Source organism: Protobothrops mucrosquamatus, unplaced genomic scaffold (assembly GCF_001527695.2).
Source record: "Protobothrops mucrosquamatus isolate PMUCROS unplaced genomic scaffold, P.Mucros_1.0 scaffold2966, whole genome shotgun sequence".
NCBI lineage: Eukaryota > Metazoa > Chordata > Lepidosauria > Squamata > Viperidae > Protobothrops > Protobothrops mucrosquamatus.
This window is the reverse complement of record NW_015388987.1, coordinates 53,970-72,196: the sequence shown is the minus strand read 5'-3', so window position 1 is coordinate 72,196 and position 18,227 is coordinate 53,970. Positions and strand designations below refer to the sequence as shown.

At 38.8% G+C, this 18,227-nt stretch overlaps 1 long non-coding RNA gene across 1 annotated transcript in view; it reads right to left on the bottom strand.

Annotated features, from left to right (window-relative positions):
- LOC107296764 overlaps nt 1–17,629 on the bottom strand; it is a 43,424-nt gene extending 25,795 nt beyond the window's left edge. The window contains exon 1 of the long non-coding RNA XR_001549102.1: nt 17,467–17,629. This is a non-coding gene — a long non-coding RNA (uncharacterized LOC107296764). The remainder of the gene's footprint in view (nt 1–17,466) is intronic.
- Between the last annotated feature and the right edge of the window lie 598 nt (nt 17,630–18,227).

Below are 18,227 nucleotides of genomic sequence, written 5' to 3'. Positions count from 1 at the left end.
AGTTCTAGCTAGCATGGTTTATAGGAAGAGATGATGGGAAGTGTACTTCAGCAGTAAATGGAGAGCTCATGTTGATTGTATGGAAGAAGAGGTACATTGCTTTCAGCTGAGAAAATGTAAGTTATTCAAAAGGATTAATTTAGGAAAGAAGGCTAGAAAACTGCCTCTTGAGCATAGGTTAAATCAACAGCATGTTTTTGAAAAAGGAATGCTGAGGTTAATTTATGAAATGGCAAAAACCACTTACTGTTGTAAGCATTCCAAATTAAATTGTCCCAAAGCTGTATATAGAAATATAATAAAACATTATTTTAGTGGGGGGGAGATATAACTGCTTTAGCAATCATCAGAGCATTACAGCCAAAACATTTGTGCTTTTCAGTTGCATAGCTAAAAATGGAAGAAAGAAAAAGAAAAATAGAAAAAAAAAGAAAAATACAAAGAATTGGTTTCCAATCTTCTTTACCACCTAGTTGGGTAATGAAACATCTACAAGAAAACTAGCAAGCTTAGAGAGCACCAAGGACCCCTCATTTGAACCTTGAGCTACAACTATTCTCCTTTATTGGTACAATTATATATTTGCCTTTTTCTCTACAGCTACAACACAAATCTCTTCTTTCTATAATCCATCCTGTCTGAATTTCAAAACTATAAATCATTATTTTTTCAGTCTTACATAAAAAGTCAATAAGGATTTTCCAGTCAGTAATAAATGTAGATATTGTCTTTTCTCTAATGAAACTAGTCAATTAGGCCAGCTCAGCATCAGTGGTGGGATTCAGCCAGTTCGCACCACTTCGTCAGAACCGGTAGCTAATTTTTTGTTGCCCAGGCCCAGAACGGACTTCCAGAAGTGGCATCCTCACAGAGAACCGGTTGTTCCCATATTTGAATCCCACCACTGCTCAGCATGATCCATCATCTTCACCAATAATTACTCTATTGTAGGTATTGCAGATCTTTCCATCTTTATGCATACAATAATCTTGTTGTGGTTATCATATACAGAAACAAAGTTCCATGAATGAATCAGTGTATGCATTTGAATCCAAACTTTTTTTAAAATTTTTTTGCATGTCCATAAAGCATGAGAACGTGACCCATCTTATTCACATTTTCAACATAAATTTGAAGTGCCTTTATACATTTTAGACAATCTCTCTGGTGACATATACCAACACTACATCATTGTTCAAAAATTCTCTCTGAAATTATAACGTAGTTTCAACCACATATTTTCTCATTGTTCCACCTATATATTATAACTAACATTTTTTGCCCACTACATCATACCTTCTTTCACTTCTTCTGTTTCAAATTTCATTAAAAGTTTATACATTTTAGCAATTGCACATTCAATTTATTTATCATTCATTTACTCATTCATTCATTCATTCATTCATTCATTCATATCCACCTTTATTGTTTTACCAAATAACCCAAGATGGCAAACATACCTAGTACTTCTTTTTCTTTCTATTTTCCTTACAACAACTCTGTGAGATGGGTTGGATTGAGAGAAAATGACTGATCCAAAGTCACACGCCTGGCTTATACTGTATGTTATATATTAATATATTACAATATAATATAAAGCCACCATAAATGTTCCTTATTAATAAACAATTACATTTCAAAATCATTCTTACAATGTCCAGTACAATAAATTATTTTATCAACTTTATTATTATTATTATTTTATTTTATTTTATTTTATTTTATTTATTATTTTATTTATTATTTTATTATTTTATTTTATTTTATTTATTATTTTATTTATTATTTTATTATTTTATTTTATTTTATTTTATTTTATTTTATTTTTTATTTTATTATTTTATTTTATTTATTATTTTATTTTCTGATAGCTATAAATAAGTCTTGTATTAAAATGCTGCTGCAAAACTTGATCTGCCTTCTTCCTGACAAAGTGCACCAGGTCATCCCTTAGAGCAGAGACCCCAAACCTTTTGGGCACCAGGGACCGGTTCCATGAAGAAAAAAAATTCTGCGGACCAGAGGGGGCATGGTTTCATGTACTGCCTGCACCCCGCGCATGGGGCTTTGCTTGTTTGCGTGGACGGTTTCTGGTGTGCCGCGGCCCAGTTGCTGGGCTGATCCACGGATTGGGGGTTGGGGACCCCTGCCTTAGAGCCTTTCTTGTTCTCAGAAATCTTGTATTTATTCTATGTATTTTTATCAATTTCTGCCTCCTCCCACTAGAAAAGAATTTAGAATTTAGAAAGCTTTGATAACCTTTTCTCTAAAATCTTCACTAAGTCCTCTGACACTTTTCTGAATCTTTTGGGGGCCTCAGCCCAGTTGGCAGAGCCAAGTTGTAATTGCCACCTCCTGCGGTGACTTCTGTGCTGTAGAATTCATGACCAGACACACAGCTTGAATTCTTTTACTTAGCCTCTCACTTGGGATGCTCTCCTGGCATTATGTTTCTGCAATTTTCTTTTTGCTGAATTTTTGTGCTCCCTAAACTCTCAAAAGCAATTAGAAGACAATCTCTATTGCCTTGGAATGTCAAGGATGCTTTGAGCTGCTACAGGACCAGCACTAATTAAAATGACCCCCTCTCACCTCCTTGTTAAAGGAAAATAAACATAAGTTGCTTAAACACTGCCTTTACTTCCTGCTATGTGCACTTTCCTGATCATATGCAGGGAAATCTCAGTGGTGTGCCATAGGGGTGGTGAAAAGGCACACCATTCATTCATTCATTCATTCATTCATTCATTCATTCATTCATTCATTCATTCATTCATTCATTCATTCATTCATTGAATTTATTTGCCACCCATCTCATAACGGAACAACTCTGGGTGGCTGAGTCTTTCCATCTTTCCCTTTTAAAGACCTAAAGTTCAGAAAGCAAATGGCATATCAAGGCAGGAATTCCAACAAAAACTGCAGTTTGAAACATACAAATTACTTGGCTCAGCTCTCAAACAGCAACGTTACAGAAACACAGAGACTAGTGTTGTTTTCAAAATTTGGGTGGAAGCGTCCCCTGTGAAATACTATGGTCCATTGCAGACGTATCCAGTTAAAAACTCTTGGTTGTAGAATTAGACAAGGATTTATGGCTAAACAGACATGTGGTGTAACTTAGAAAACCTCTACAATGTAATGTTTGAAGTCTGAAATGCTCAATGCTTGGAAGTACTGCAGTGATTCAAATGTTCTTGGTTATATCTTGATCGGGTTTTCCAATTCCAAATTTTGGTTATCTAATGGAATGTGCATCTACAGCAGCAGAGGGGGAGGATTTTGCCAACTCAGAACTTCACGGAGGGAAATCTGGATCAAGAGACCCAGGTTTCCCTGGAGTGAGGACAAGGTTCAGGATAGTCACACATAGAATCTCTTCAGGTATATCTCCTGGCTTAGAAATTTATAGCTTTAGTTTGGCATGATTCTGTCTATTAAATGTAAAGAAATACATTTTTGGACTTAATTGGATCGCACTGTGTCTTCTCTAGACTTGAGCCTGACAACTCTATGGTTTTCCTTAACTAGAGAAATGGAATGAGAAAAGAAATACCTAGAACCTTCAGCCTCTCACACCATTTGTGATTTTTGTGGATTGGTATCTTATATTTTTTCCTTATCATACTATAAATCTTCACATGGTACCCAGATGATATCCCAACTTTTGAAATAAGTTAACATATCCTTACTGTTTTGATTATGCTTGAGAAGTAATGTCTGCTATTTTGCCCTTCCTTTTCCACTCCTCTTCCCTCTCTCCTCTTCCCTCTCTCTCTAGGATGTCCTTATTTCTGAGCCCAACACACATGATTCTAGTCCTGCTGAGATACCATTAAAAAGTGTCCCAATAAACCATGTCAAAACAGTAAGTAACAGATAATAAAACTAACCAGAGTGTTTGAAGTGATAGAATCACCAATTGTAGAAGAGACAACATCACTGCAAATTTCTTCTCATTCTGTCCCAAATATAAAAGTTATAAGAACTTTTTGAACACCACGTAGATCAGGGGTCTTCAAACTTGGCCCTTTTATGACTTGTGGACTTCAACTCCCAGAATTCCTCAGCCAGCGTGTCTGGCTGAGGAATTCTGGGAGTTGGTCCACAAGTTATAAAAGGGCCAAGTTTGAAGACCCCTGATATAAATGATAAAAAAGCACAGTTTGGAGATCTGTGTGCTGATTATTATTAATTTTCACATGCTTCATTTTTTTTCATAATCTTCCAGCCTAGCTGCAAATTCATCAAATCCTGCTGAAGAACAACAAAAATATATAGCCAGTTGCTCTCATAGTAGAATATGGCGAATGAAAGACTCTGGAACAAGATAGAAACCAATATAAATTATTTTTGGTCTGCCTCAATTAGGCCATTTCTGGAGCTTTGAAATTCATCATCTTTCCTAATTTGCATCAATTTATAAATTTACCAAGTATTATGTATTAATAATTAGGACATTGACATCTTTTTTTTTAAAAGGGATGATACCTATGACCTTGAAAAAGACTGTGATTCATCCGGGCCTCATAAAAACCAAAATAGGTAGTCCTTGACTTATGAATGGTTGCTTAGTGACCATTTGAAGTTATGGCAGACTTCCCAAAAGCTAGACCCAAAGTTATGGCTACTGTAGCACCCCTGAGATTGATCACCTTACAACCAACCACAGGGATACTGCAGCACCCCACCGCCTATCTCCCTCCCCATCTCCCCTCTTGGTGGGATAAGGATAAGGACTGAAGTGGTTTCCCTTAGTGACTGCTTTGTCAATTGCTGGTTCCAATTATGGTGGCTAAATGAGGACTACCTGTATTGTTATAAGATATGATATACTACAAATGCAGCATTAGTAACTACTAAAATGCTATAGTAAATCACAAGCATTGTTATATGCAACATCCAGAAAAGATATGCTACAATGTGTAGTTTGATTACAAGCTGTAAATAAGTTATAGATTTAATGTGCTTAACCTTTCCAGAAGAGAATCTGCAGAACTTTGGGAAGAGATAAAGACAACAGCAGCAGAAAAAATGATTACCAGATTTCTAAGTGGAAAAGATCCAAATAGCTGCCAAAACAAGTTATCATGACAGACAAGTAAAGATAGTGGATGAATAACTTGAGTCATGAAAAGGATGTATAATCACTGAATGCTGACTCACAATGTCAAACAAGGAAGGACAGAGAAAGATCCCTTAATAAAAAATGTCAACAAATAGAAGATAATAAGAAGAAAAATTATAGATAATATTAAGAAGACCAGGAAAACCACAAAACAAATTACAGCTCTGACAGGAATAGAAATGACCATACATTTTCAGAAGGAGAATAAATGTTAACTAAACATGATGTATGACAGATAACTGTCAACTGTCAAACATGCAACTATCAAGCATAAATGAATACCCACTAAACAGTTTAACTCCTTTTTCTCTTGCAGCTTCAGAGGGCTGGTTTATGTCACGAAATATGGAAGAAAACTAGAACTCAGAGAGATTAGAAACTATACTGAAGAAGGAAGATGCATGAGAATTACAAATGAGCAAACTCTGGTGCTAACTATTCACAAAAGCAACATTTTGTTTAAAATAGAAAGGATAGAAACAATCCTAGAGACAAAAATGCCAAATGAATAGACAAGTTTCAGAAAAATGCAGAAGATACGAAACCAGATAAGAAATATAAGATGGATGATAAGAGAGTAAGATAGTATGATTGTAATCAATAAAGGGAAGTATTATTTACAGCAAATGTTTCTGGTTTGTAGATCGTGTCAGAAGTAGATTAAGATTAACAATGATTGACAATGATTATTCTGGAGAACTTTACAATAACAGAGACATTAAAAACTGAAATTGGAGATACAGAGTGGTTCAGAATAAATAAGGCAATCAAACAAGATGGGTGATGTCCCCAATATGTTTATCCAGAAGGATACTCAGATTGGTGATATTAAAAGCCTCTGTGAAGTCAAGGTGACCCAGCAGAGTCAAACTTTCTCAGTCAAACTTTCTCAGCTCCAAAGATGATGCTTCAGGCCAATCAAGGCAGTTTCGTTTTTGTAGCCAATTAGATAGCTCAAAATAATTTGCTTCTTCTAAGACTGTCTGAAGTTAAGAAACCACCACTTTTTCTATCAATTTACCCAACCATACTAGGTGAGAGATTGGCTTATAATTGGGATCCCAGGTAGGCTTTTTAAGAAGCAGTTTAATAATTGTCTCCTGGGAGGTGTTCTGTTTAATGATGCATTTATGATTTATTTAAGGTGTCTGCAATTTACCTTCCAGCCAGAAGTCACAAACCAAATAGGGCAAGTGGTGATGCATCTTGCACACATCCTTGAAAGTCACAAAAACTTAAATTGGTCCAGTCTAATTATACAAGACTGGTTTCATAATAATGGGTTCTTGATCAGACTGGACTGAATACGAAAGATTTTATTGAAAAAAATGCTCCCTGGAAGTATTACAACAAGCCTCTTAAAGGTCTGTAATAGAACTCTGAGAGAATGAGGCAGGGGTATAAGTCACTTCCCTTACAACCCCAAACAACCCACAACACATCAATTTGCAGATGCAATATGAAAAATAATATCTGCGGTTTCTACTGCCACAGCACAAAACTTCAGACGGGCTTTGTGTTGTGCCTTCTCAGTTTGAATCTCTAAGGAGCCAAAACACAAATAACTTGTGATATGCAAATGACACCACTTTTTTTGCTTGTAAATAAAGAAGTTTTAGAAGGCCTCACGAGGCAAGATGGAATATAAAGATCTCGGCTTATGCTAAATATTTAGAAGTTAAGTCAACCAGCATACCTAGGGAACTTTCAGATGACAGTAAAGAAATGAAGCATAAAGATGATAATGTGCTGAAGAAATATAGAATGTGAACTAGAAAGGAAAGCAATGACAAACTGAGACAAGATCATGCAAGATAAAAATACTGTTTTTGTAATACCAAAAAATAACACTGGTTAAAGTATGGTTATGAAAACTCAACATTGAAAGTGAAAGAAAGAGTGGCATGAACCACAATAAAAACAAACAAACAGGTGAAGATCAGCAAACAGAAATGCACCTAGTTTGTGCTGGGCTAAAATGATTATACTTGGCAATGTTGAGGGAAGTAAAAGAAAAGGAACACTATCGATAAAATGAAAGGACAGTATCAAAGAGATTTCCAGTTTCTTCTTTAAAAAAGTATAGATTATTATTAGAGGAGTGAACTTTTGTTGATGTAGTCATCTGGATGATACTATCTTCCTAGTCCAAAACCGTTTTCTAGTGCAGGGCTTTTCAACCAGTGGTATGGTACCACCTGTGGTACATTGGCACCTGGCAGGTGGTACGCGACCATCCTAGAAAAGTGGTAGCCGGGGAGGGGAATGAGCTGAACTGGTGGCAGCACCGCACAAGCCTGAGTGAGAGATGGCTGGAGCTGCAGGGCTGTCAGGGCTCAGTGGAAGCGCCAGGATCAGTGCCACTTTCCAGCTGATCGGCGCTTCGGGGCTGTCAGGGCTCAGTGGAAGCACCAGGATCAGCGCCAGGCTCCAGCTGGAGCTCGGCGCTGATCCTGACGCTTCTGTTGAGCCCAGAAGAAGCACCGATCAGCTGGAATGTTGCAGCATCTCCAGGGTCTTGTGATTTACATTCAGATGCTTGGCAACTGATTCATATTTATGACGGTCACAGTGTCCCAGGGTCATGTGAAGTGACCAAAACCTGCTGCAACCACCTAGCAGATGGGGAGAATAAAAACCAAACACCCCCCACCCCACCCCCACTGCCAATCCTCAACAGAAATGCTCACAACAATGAAAACCTCGGACACGAGGAAGAGCGCCATGGGTGGGCAGGCAGATGTCTTGCTCGGCTGTGGCTTGGGGGGCACTTTTTCAGTGCCATTGTAACTTCTAAGAGTCACTAAGCGAACTGTTGTAAGTCAAGGACTACCTGTACTTTATCACTTTTTTCATTTTTTTTTTTTTTGGTCATCAAGTTTTTGACACCTTGCTAGGCGACTGGTGGTACTCGGATGTTGCCATATCCTAAAAATGGTACAATGGGTGAAAAGATTGAAAAGCCCTGTTCTAATGGATCATTTCACTCATAGATATGACAGTCAGTTATCTTTCTAATCGATCTGTTGATGGTATAGTCCAGGGGTAGGCAACCTTGGCTCTTTTATGACTCGTGGACTTCAACTCCAAGAATTCCTGAGCCAGCATGGGAGTTGAAGTCCAAGAGTCATAAAAGAGCCAAGGTTGCCTACCCCTGGTATAGTCCATGTTTGTTTGCTAATGTACTCCATATTTCAGTTTTTAACACTACCATCCGTACAGATGTTTTCCATATAATCAACTCACCCATTGTCCAAGAACATGGCATTAAAAACAGATTTGTTTGGGGAAATTTGCACTTTTATGCTGACATTCATACTATAGCAGGGGTCTTCAAACTTGGCCCTATGCTGGCTGAGGAATTCTGGAAGTTGAAGTCCACAAGTCATAAAAGGGCCAAGTTTGAAGACCTCTGTACTATAGCATTGCTTTCCTGAATTAGATGTAGCAAGATGGTGGGGATGTTGGAATGCTCGCTGAACATGCCAACCAATCAGCACTTGCCTTCATTGTTTCAGAGTTGGCCTATCAGTGACCACCTTTAGCACTCATCTGCAAATACTGGTTCTCATTGCATCAGAACATGTACTGGTCGTGAACTAATAAAATTCACTTTAGTCCCATCTGCATACAATACAGTTAAATAACTAGCTAGAAATTCTCTTTCCATTCTCCTCAGTCCATGTGTCTGGTACAAATCTAATTCAAGCTAAATGAAAGTTAGCTAGCCAGATGTTTGGAAGACCATCTAGGCAGTTAATTTCAAGGTAGTTAATTTCAAGGCAGAAAATCAATGATTAGGGCTCAAGGTGACATGAATAAATCAGTTCCAAGGTTTTTTTTTTCCTGAGAATACCTTGTTGTGTTGTCCTCACCTCACCTGCTATTGCAAGATTTATTACATGCCTTTCTCCTTAATTTTATCTCTGGAACATATTAACACTGATTGAAAGCTATACAATTTAAATAGTTTGTAAGGCTTTGCTCAGAATATGTTTCGATTTTAGGGAATGTGGTTAATTTCACATTCCTATTTGAGTGAAGAGATTGTTTTTGTGCGTGAAGCCCAGCACAGCTCAGTGCGATGACACTGCAGCTTAAATCTTTCCCCTCAAATCATCTTCACTTTGCAGTGCTTCTGTCAAAGATATACAGGCACTTTTTGATAGCTCTCAGTGGGAGAACTACAGGTTGAAAATTACAACAATCTATTTCTCTATATCAGTTAACACTATTGTCTTTTGCTAAATAACATGTTGCAAAACTTGACGTGTTTGCTTTCAAATGCCAATGCCAGTATCTCTGGTGGCTTTCTTTCATATATCCAATATTTTGAGAATATGGAACTTTGTTTATTTTCACACATACAGGTAGTCCTTGACTTACAACAGTTCTCTTACTGACTGTTCAAAGTTATACACATCACTGAAAAAAGTGACTTACGGACACTTTTCACACTTACGACTGTAGCGGCATCCCCGTGGTCACATGATCAAAATTTGGATGCTGAGCAACTGGTTCATATTTATGACAGTTGCAGTGTCCCGGGGTCATGTGATCCCCTTTTGCGACCTTCTGACAGGCAAAGTCAATAGGGAAGCCAGATTCACTTAACAACCACATTACTAACTTAACTGCAGTGATTCACTTAACAACGGTGGCAAGAAAAGTCATAAAATGGGACAAAATTCACTTAAAACTGTCTCACTTAGCCACAGACATTTTGGACTCAATTGTGGTTGTTAAGTTGAGGACTACCTGTACGTATTACATTATTTATCTGCTGCTTTTCATTCAGAAGCTCAAAGTAGGCCACATAACACCGCCTCCCTCAGGAACTCTGTGAGATATATTTGAGCATTCAGAGATGGAAATGATCACTGTTCTCAGAGGATTGCCCCCCAAGGAGAGATTTGTGATGTGTCATTAGCTTTCCTTTCCGGATTTTCGTATCCAATGCCTGTTTTCTTTTCTCTGCTTTCCGATGGCATCCTAGATACCTCGAATCATCTTAACACACCCTTCCACTTCAGATGAAGATCCGGACCAGATCACCCAGGATCTCGATGACTCTGGGCCAGAGGAGCTGAAGAACACAGAAGGCCATATTTATTCAGACTGTTTAAATCACGCTTTCTATCCTTCTTAATAAAATATTCTTTTTAGAAAAAAAACAAAAAAAAACAGATCTTTGCTGTTTCTCTGGGATGCTGACCTTAATTTGCAAATGGCTTCCTTTTACTTAGCTCCTAACTGTGGTGCAATGGGCTGCCCTATTCCTGTCTATTTGTCTGGACCTGTATGTGGAAAACTGAATTCATCAATTGGAAGCATATTATTTTTGAGAAAAATTGAGAACATTTGAAAGTTCACCTCAGGTAAATTTTAATTAGAATAGTGTCATCATTCATACAGACACGAACACTTTTTAATTGGTTGGGTTTCACAGATTAATTAGGAAAAAAGGCAAGCTCATTTTGTATGGGTTTTTAAAATTTTCTATACATGAAACTGCATTCTCCATTCCAACTATGCATAAGATGCTACATTTAACAATCAGCAAGTGAGTTTCTAGCAGGGAAACCCCGCTGAGCTCTGCCTCATATTACTTAAATCTTTGTTTCTTTGAGGAGCAATCAAGGCAGTTCCTATTATCCCAACCAATTTACCTCATGACAGGAGCTCTGCATGAACAGATTCTCTGACTTTTTTCAAAAATCTCAAAGACCTGTACAGATAGTCCTCAACTTACGACTGTAAAGGAGCCTGGCATTTCTGTCATGTTATGACAGTCTTAAGTTGAGACACCCATGTGACTGAACCAATTTTATGGCTGTTTTTGTGGAGGTTGTTAAGCAAACACTATAATTGTTCAGGGACCCAATATATTCCTTTGGCTATTTTATGCCAGAAACTAGCTGAAAAAGCAGGAAAAAAATGACATCCTATCGCATGGCTGTAGAATGCTGCAATTGACCAAATCAGTTGCAAGTACCCAAAATGCTGTGTGATTGTGAGATAATAAGGGGTACCGCAATCAGAATTCTGGAACTGGTTGAATCTTGGCCATCCTGCCCTTGGAACAATGAAGACCATACCTTTCCAATTGTTCTTGCAAAGAAAAGTCAGCCCAGGCATGCAGAGCAAAGCTTTGGTTCTTCAAGATCCCTCTCTCCTGGGAAAGCACAACCACAATTTTCCTACTATTTTACCTTTAGCCACGAGGTGGTAACCAATCCTTGTAGAGTTCCTATTCAGGCATTCTCAGCCATTGGAACCAACCAACCAAAAGCAAAGCTTAGCCACTATCCATATTTCAAGCTGATTCTCTCTCTCTCTCTCTCTCTCTCTCTCTCTCTCTCTCTCTCTCTCTCTCTCTCTCTCTGGCAAAAATATTAAAAAGCACATTGCAATTATGTCTTAATGAGCAAATATAAGGCTATTTACTCTATTTAGAAATTCAAAGGTCAACTATTTGGTCAATATATGATGGAGTCTCGTACAGAATGTCTCTGGAGTTTCCTGATATGCACTTAAGGGCACAATATGTCTGACTGTCTGCTTTGGAGCATCACAGCTACATTCTGAAGATGGGAGCTTTCCCCATTTATGGAAGAGGCTAGTGCACCTGCCATGCTGAATCCTAATCCTATTAAGGATTGACCAGGTCTTACAGGGTAGATTGAATCCTTTTGGTTCAGCCATGAAGAAGGGAATGTTGGGACACTCTGCAGGAGCCATGGAGAACCATTCTTGCAGCCAGGCCTGAAGCAAGATTGAAGTTGTTATCCAGCAAGTTTCTGGCTGTCCTAATAGGTGGATGTCTGGAGCAAAGCCTGTTATTTATTATATTAGTAATATCGGCATTGATTGGCAGATGAATATTGATCCTTCCCGCAAAACTACCCTTCTGGTGAGTAGCATTCGGAACAGCTGGGCAACTCTTCCTCCCAAGCTCCTCCTCCCTCTCCTTGTCCTGCTGTTCCCAGACAGTATTGTCCAAAGAGTGACGGGAACAGTTGCTATTGCAGGCATGTGGAATGTGCTCTTTCACAAGCTTAACTTCCCTCTTCGCCTCAGATTTTGTATCAGTTGAAAGGTAGGAACGCCTGAGGATAACCAGAGCCTTTCGTTTCCATTGAAATCCATCTACGGGCAGCGTGTAATTTCAGCCAAGGGGTCACCAGGCCCTCCTCAGGAACATATTTGAATGATCCTGAGCATGTTCAGAATGTACTTCCCTCAGTATTCACCAACCACAGCCAGCCTCAGTACTTCTAGAATTATGAAATGATGCTTCTTGCTAGCTAATATTTCCAGCCTTCCTTATCTTTGGTACTTTAGTTTTTAGATGGTTCAGATATCTGTTTTCTTCATGAAAATAGTAGAAAGGGGAAGGAGAAGAGGAGGAGGAGGAGGAGGAGGAGGAGGATTGTATCACTACAGTGATACACATATCAAAAAGGTCACCTGATAATGGTCCTCTCCATCTTTTTGCTTGTTATAGGGAGGCCCTGAAGAGAGGATGTGCTATTGAGAGACTCTTTATCAGCAGTGCTGAATATGGATGCCCCCTTCTGAAGGCTTCCAGTTTTTGAGACCCAGGAGGCCTAGCTGTTGCAAGAAGTAGGTCACAATTTGCAGGACTTGTTGAAGCTTTGCACACCGGGCTCTGCCTTTACGGTATTCTGAACAGGTTAGCAGAGGATACATACGTACACATGTTATAAATGTCTGGGCTAGCTGAGACCAGCAGCTATCATCCATTTAGGAATCAGGAAGGGATTCAGGTTTACTAAAGATGAGATGGAGCATGTTTTCTGCCTTCTCTGAAAGTGGTGCTTTGAGGAAATTATAAAGCATTTGTCACAACTGCAGAGAGCAAGACCCGGATCAAAAGGAAGTTTGAGGAACTGGCACCGGGAAGCACTACAAACTGTAAAAACCATCTTGCAGATTTAGGCAATTGCCAGCAACAGACGCTCATGATTCATAGGGTTTCAGGATTTTGCCGGAACATTTGACTGAGTGGAAACATAATTGGGGATGGAAGAATCAAGGGCCAGCTTCACATGGAAGAAAATAGACATTATGACTTAAACCATAGCTCTTCTGCCATTATTGTAATCAAATTAAAATATGAATTTGTGTGTGTGTGTGTGTGTGTGTGTGTGTGTACATACTGATCTGAATCTGAATCTGAAGTGGGATACCTTAATCAATTATGTTCCCTTACCTAGCAAGAAGCATTTGCCGAGTGAAGATTCTTTAAATCTGCATCCAGTTGTTTGTTTGTTTGTTTGTTTATTTAGATTTGTATACTGCCCTATCTCCCTTACGGGACTCAGGGCGGTGAACAGATGATAATAAAAATCATATTTAGATGATATTTAGAATATCTATTCTAAAATCAAATTAAATAAATAATTTGATAGTTAGTATTGTATTCACTTATGAATCATGAGAACATTCATTCGGAGTTAGATAAATTGTTTTACAGGTAAGCCACATGCCAGCTGGTTAAATTAGGGTACAAAATCTAATCATATATTTTCTCAAAGATATGACAGCTGAATTTCTACTTCTTCCCATCTTTCCCCACTTGGCTTGGATGATAATTCTAATACATCCCAGCCAGAATGGTAAGTGGCCAAAGATAATGGGAAATTCCACTTGTAAACATCTGAAGAGCCCACTTGGAAAAAAAATGGAAGCTCTCTTACACTACAGTGCATCCAGCTATGGCAGAAGCTTTTTTATATACTCACCTAAGTCATATATTCATATAGCGGCCTATAAAATAAGAATGACATAAAAACACTAGCCACATACTAGGAAGGTAAAAGCAGCAGCAAAAACAAAGAATTCCACCAGACCCCCAAAACTAAAATCACGAGTAATATTAAGCATCTGCCAATAGAATGCTTTTCTAAAAAAAGGAGGTGCCTATATATTCCAAATAAGTATAGATGATGGATTTGACCACTTGTACCACCATATTTCACAGATACTGAAGAGTTTTATTTGTCTGATTAAGGCTATAATATAGTCCCACAAACACTCAAGAGCATCCTCTTCTCCACCAAAAGTAAGAACAGTTTATTCCGCCCAAGGAAAACAGTACACATATATAGCCATCATGCTATTTTCTTCCAGAGTGTGGCAATGCACCGCATATAGCTCCTTGATATTGGGATGTGGGAAACAGTATTTATTAATCAAATCTATATAGCCACCCATCGCACAAGACTTTGGGCAGCATACAATAGTTATTAAAAATAATACATGTATAAAAACAGACATTAAAAAATAGAAAATCAGCATTAAAAATGAATATTTGGTGGCCATCTAAGATAGTTTCCAGATTAGAAACCCTATTTTGCATGGAATAGTGTGAGCATGTTTAGAATGAACCTGGGCTTTGGTTACTCTTAGGGCATCCTGGCTAAAATTTGCCCCAAATGACTGCTAAGGTCCTTAACAGGAGCAGAGGAAGCTCCGTGTGCTGCTGGTAAAAAAAAGTCTGCTATCTTCATCCATGCCTTTTTTTGTCTTACTAAAAAGGATTGGATAAAAGCATTAGGTAACAATGGCTCCAAGATTCAATCTTGCAGAATTTGAAAACCAAGAGCAGTGAAAAGGACAGGATCTGATTTCTTTAGAGACATTCCCATGGTATTTCAGACTGTCACAGTGCTAGGCTGCATTAACAGAGGAATAGAATCAGGATCACGTGAAGTGTTAATACCACTTTACAATGCTTTGGAAAGGCCACACTTGGAATACTGCATCAAGTTTTGGTCACCATGATGTAAAAAAGATATTGAGACTCTAGAAAGAGTACAGAGAAGAGCAACAAAGACGATCAGGGGACTGGAGGCTAAACCACGTAAAGAACTGTTGCTGGAATTGGGTATGTCTAGTTTAATGAAGAGAAGGACGAGGGGGGACATGATAGTGGTGTTCCAATATCTCAGGGGTTGCCACAAAGAAGAGGGAGTCAAGCTATTCTCCAAAGCAGCTGAAGGCAGGACAAGAAGCAGCAGATGGAAAATAATCAAGGAGAGAAGCAACCTAGAACTAAGGAGAAACTTCCTGACAGTTAGAACAATTAACCAGTGGAACAACCTGCCTCCAGAAGTGGTGAATGCTCCAACACTGGAAGTTTTTAAAAAGAGACTGGACAGCCATTTGTCCGAAATGGTATAGGGTTTCCTGCCTAAGCAGGGGGTTGGACTAGATGACCTCCAAGGTCCCTTCCAACTTTTTATTTATTTTTATTAATTTATTAATTAATTTATTAATTTATTAATTTATTAATTTATTAATTTATTAATATTATCTGTTTTTAGAAAATTAGACCATAATCCCTATCCATATTTCTATAGAAATAAGATCTACTATATTTGCAGAGAAACGTGCATTGGTTGCAAACCTTAGACATTTTTATTCATTGATAAAAACGCAGTTATCACTTTTCTATCAGCATCACACAAAACCAGAAAGCACTTAAAGCAGCAAATGTGACGGTAAAAAGAGAATGAATAAATAACATAAATGTGTAGCATCTTCAAGATTAATCAATTTGAAGGGGCAGAAGCTTTGTTTATGTACCAACCCCCCCCCAATTAATCTTGAGAGTCCTACTAGATTCCACATTGATTTAATTGCCTAGACTAATATGAGTCTTCCTCCCCATTTCCAAGATATGTCAAACGCCATGATATTTTTTTAGAAAGCAGGACAAATATGACTAAATATTATAAAAATGTTATTTTTCACAAATCAGTTAGCCTGGTGGGATAGCATGGAGTGCCTAGGTCCTCCTCCTTGTTCAACCTGCTCTGCTCTTCTGATGACCTTGGTAAAGCCCCCAAGTAATGAAGACTCAAAACCGTGTTTAAAGACTTGCGGGGAAAACAACCTAAGACAACGTGTTCCGACTAATGGGCAGGTGTCCCCCATTCGGTGATGACTGCTGCTGTTCAGTGGGGGGAATCACTTCCAAGACAACATTGCTTTAGTTGGGGTAGCAACTGGTGGGTGTGCTGCTGCTGCTGCTGCTGCTGCTGCTGTTGTTGTTATCGGCAGCCTTGGAGTCTGTCTGGGAGCCAGGGAATGCTCCCCTCCCAGTTGGGTTGCTAATATTGGACTCCTGACTCGATCTGCCAGGAACTGCTGCCAGGTTATTCTCCTATGGCTAAGAAGACATCACAGCCCCCGTCCCATGCCAGGCAAATATAGAAGGGCTGAAATAAACCAGCAAAGAGATGCTTTGCTTTGATGAAGTTTCATGCGAAGCCCTCTTTTAAGGCAGCTTTGCCAACCTGCTTTCTAAATAGCAGTGCATATGAGCTGCTTCCCTTCCCTTCGCTGGATGAGATGGACTTGTCTGTAAAGAAACATACAACACACCCCTCCGCACACACACAGTTTATAAAGGCCAACTGGGCCATCTTGCACTATCCTAAAAAAGAAACTACTGGTCTTCCTTGCTTCCTACCTCAGACAGGTAAGGACCCTAAAGAAAAAGGGCTCCCAAGGAGAAATCGATAACTGATCGTCCAAATATTTGCTACATTCCCAGGTAGACAGACCTGAGCTAGCTAGCTAGAAGTTCAAACTTGTTCCCAGCATTGCTCAACAATCCCATGTGACATTCAGTGAAAAGGATGCTCCTGGCCAACCTTTGTTCATCTAATGTCAAATGTTGAGTGTGAATCGTTCAAGTATAAAATCAGGCGGTTTGCAAAGTATTAATGGAATAAGGTCAGGTTTGATTAGGAGCCCCTGCCCTAAAGTGCTTACAGTCCAAAATGCAACCCTGAAATCAACAGCAGAGAGGAGACTGAGGCAAAGGAAATAGAAAGAACATTAATTCAATTCCGTTCTTAGATAGGCGTGTTTAAGCTGGTGGTTCCATGCAGTAATAAAATAAAGGAATAAAAATTATATTGCTTTAAAAAAACAAACTCAACAATTTCAATGCCATCAAATGAGTCTAATAAATGCTTACATCATATCCCTTGTTTAGAATGATTCCTGCCCCCATCTGCAGCTGACCCCCCCTCCCTTTCTGTTTGTGCAAGTAAAAAAAAGCTTCTGCCCTTTTATCTAATGGTTGCCTATTTACACACATAGTTACCGCATTCCTAAAATGCCTCCCAGTTAGTCCTGTCTCATTCCTTGCAAAAGTGCGCTTTGAATGCCAAGATTTTTGCAACTAAAGTAATTGCACATTATTTCTATTTCTTTTTTTTTTTTTAAAAAAAACTTTGTAGGATTGCTATTTGAATGAAAACATAATAAGGATAGATGAAAATTTTCTCTCAACTTACTATCAAAGTAGACCTAAAGGACCAGATTCTTAGAATTTCCAGGCAGACCTTTCTGTTTCTAGATATTGCTCTGATTTCTTTCATTCCTGGATCTCGTTGAGCAATTAATGCCTTGAGATTACAATTGGTCGTACACCTCTGTGGGCAAACATAGCTTGCTTGTTTATCTAACTACATAACTGGAGAAAGCAGCTTTGAGAATGGAATGTGACTCTCTTCCCCCAGGGGCACTTAAATTACTTTGCTTCCATTCCCCAGCACTTATATACCCACTGCAGAAGATTTGTAACCATTTGCAACCAAGTGCCATCAACCTGTTTGTATAGACAAAATTGCTGAAATGGCAGAATGTCGGAGAATCTCTCTAGTTCTGTAATAAAACCTGCCTAAGATGATCAATTACAGACTGTTTATCAGGTGGTGGTGGTGGGGTTGTTTTGCAATGTTTGGAAATGTGGAGGGATTCCCTTCATCCGCCCCCCCTTTTGTATACATGTCCTGGGAGCTTGGGGGAGGTAGGGCTGCTATTTGGGAAAAAATGGCATTTCTGGGGGAAAAAATGGGTAGTTAGGGAATTCTGGGAGTTGAAGTCCACACCTCTTAAAGTTGCCAAGGTTGAGAAACACTGCTCTAGGGAATGGAAGCTGGCATAATCCATATATTTTATATATATATATACACACATCTCTGGAGGATAGCCTGAAATTTGTGCTTAAATTTATAGTCATAAAGGGAATTCAGAGATTTGGCACGTCATGTGC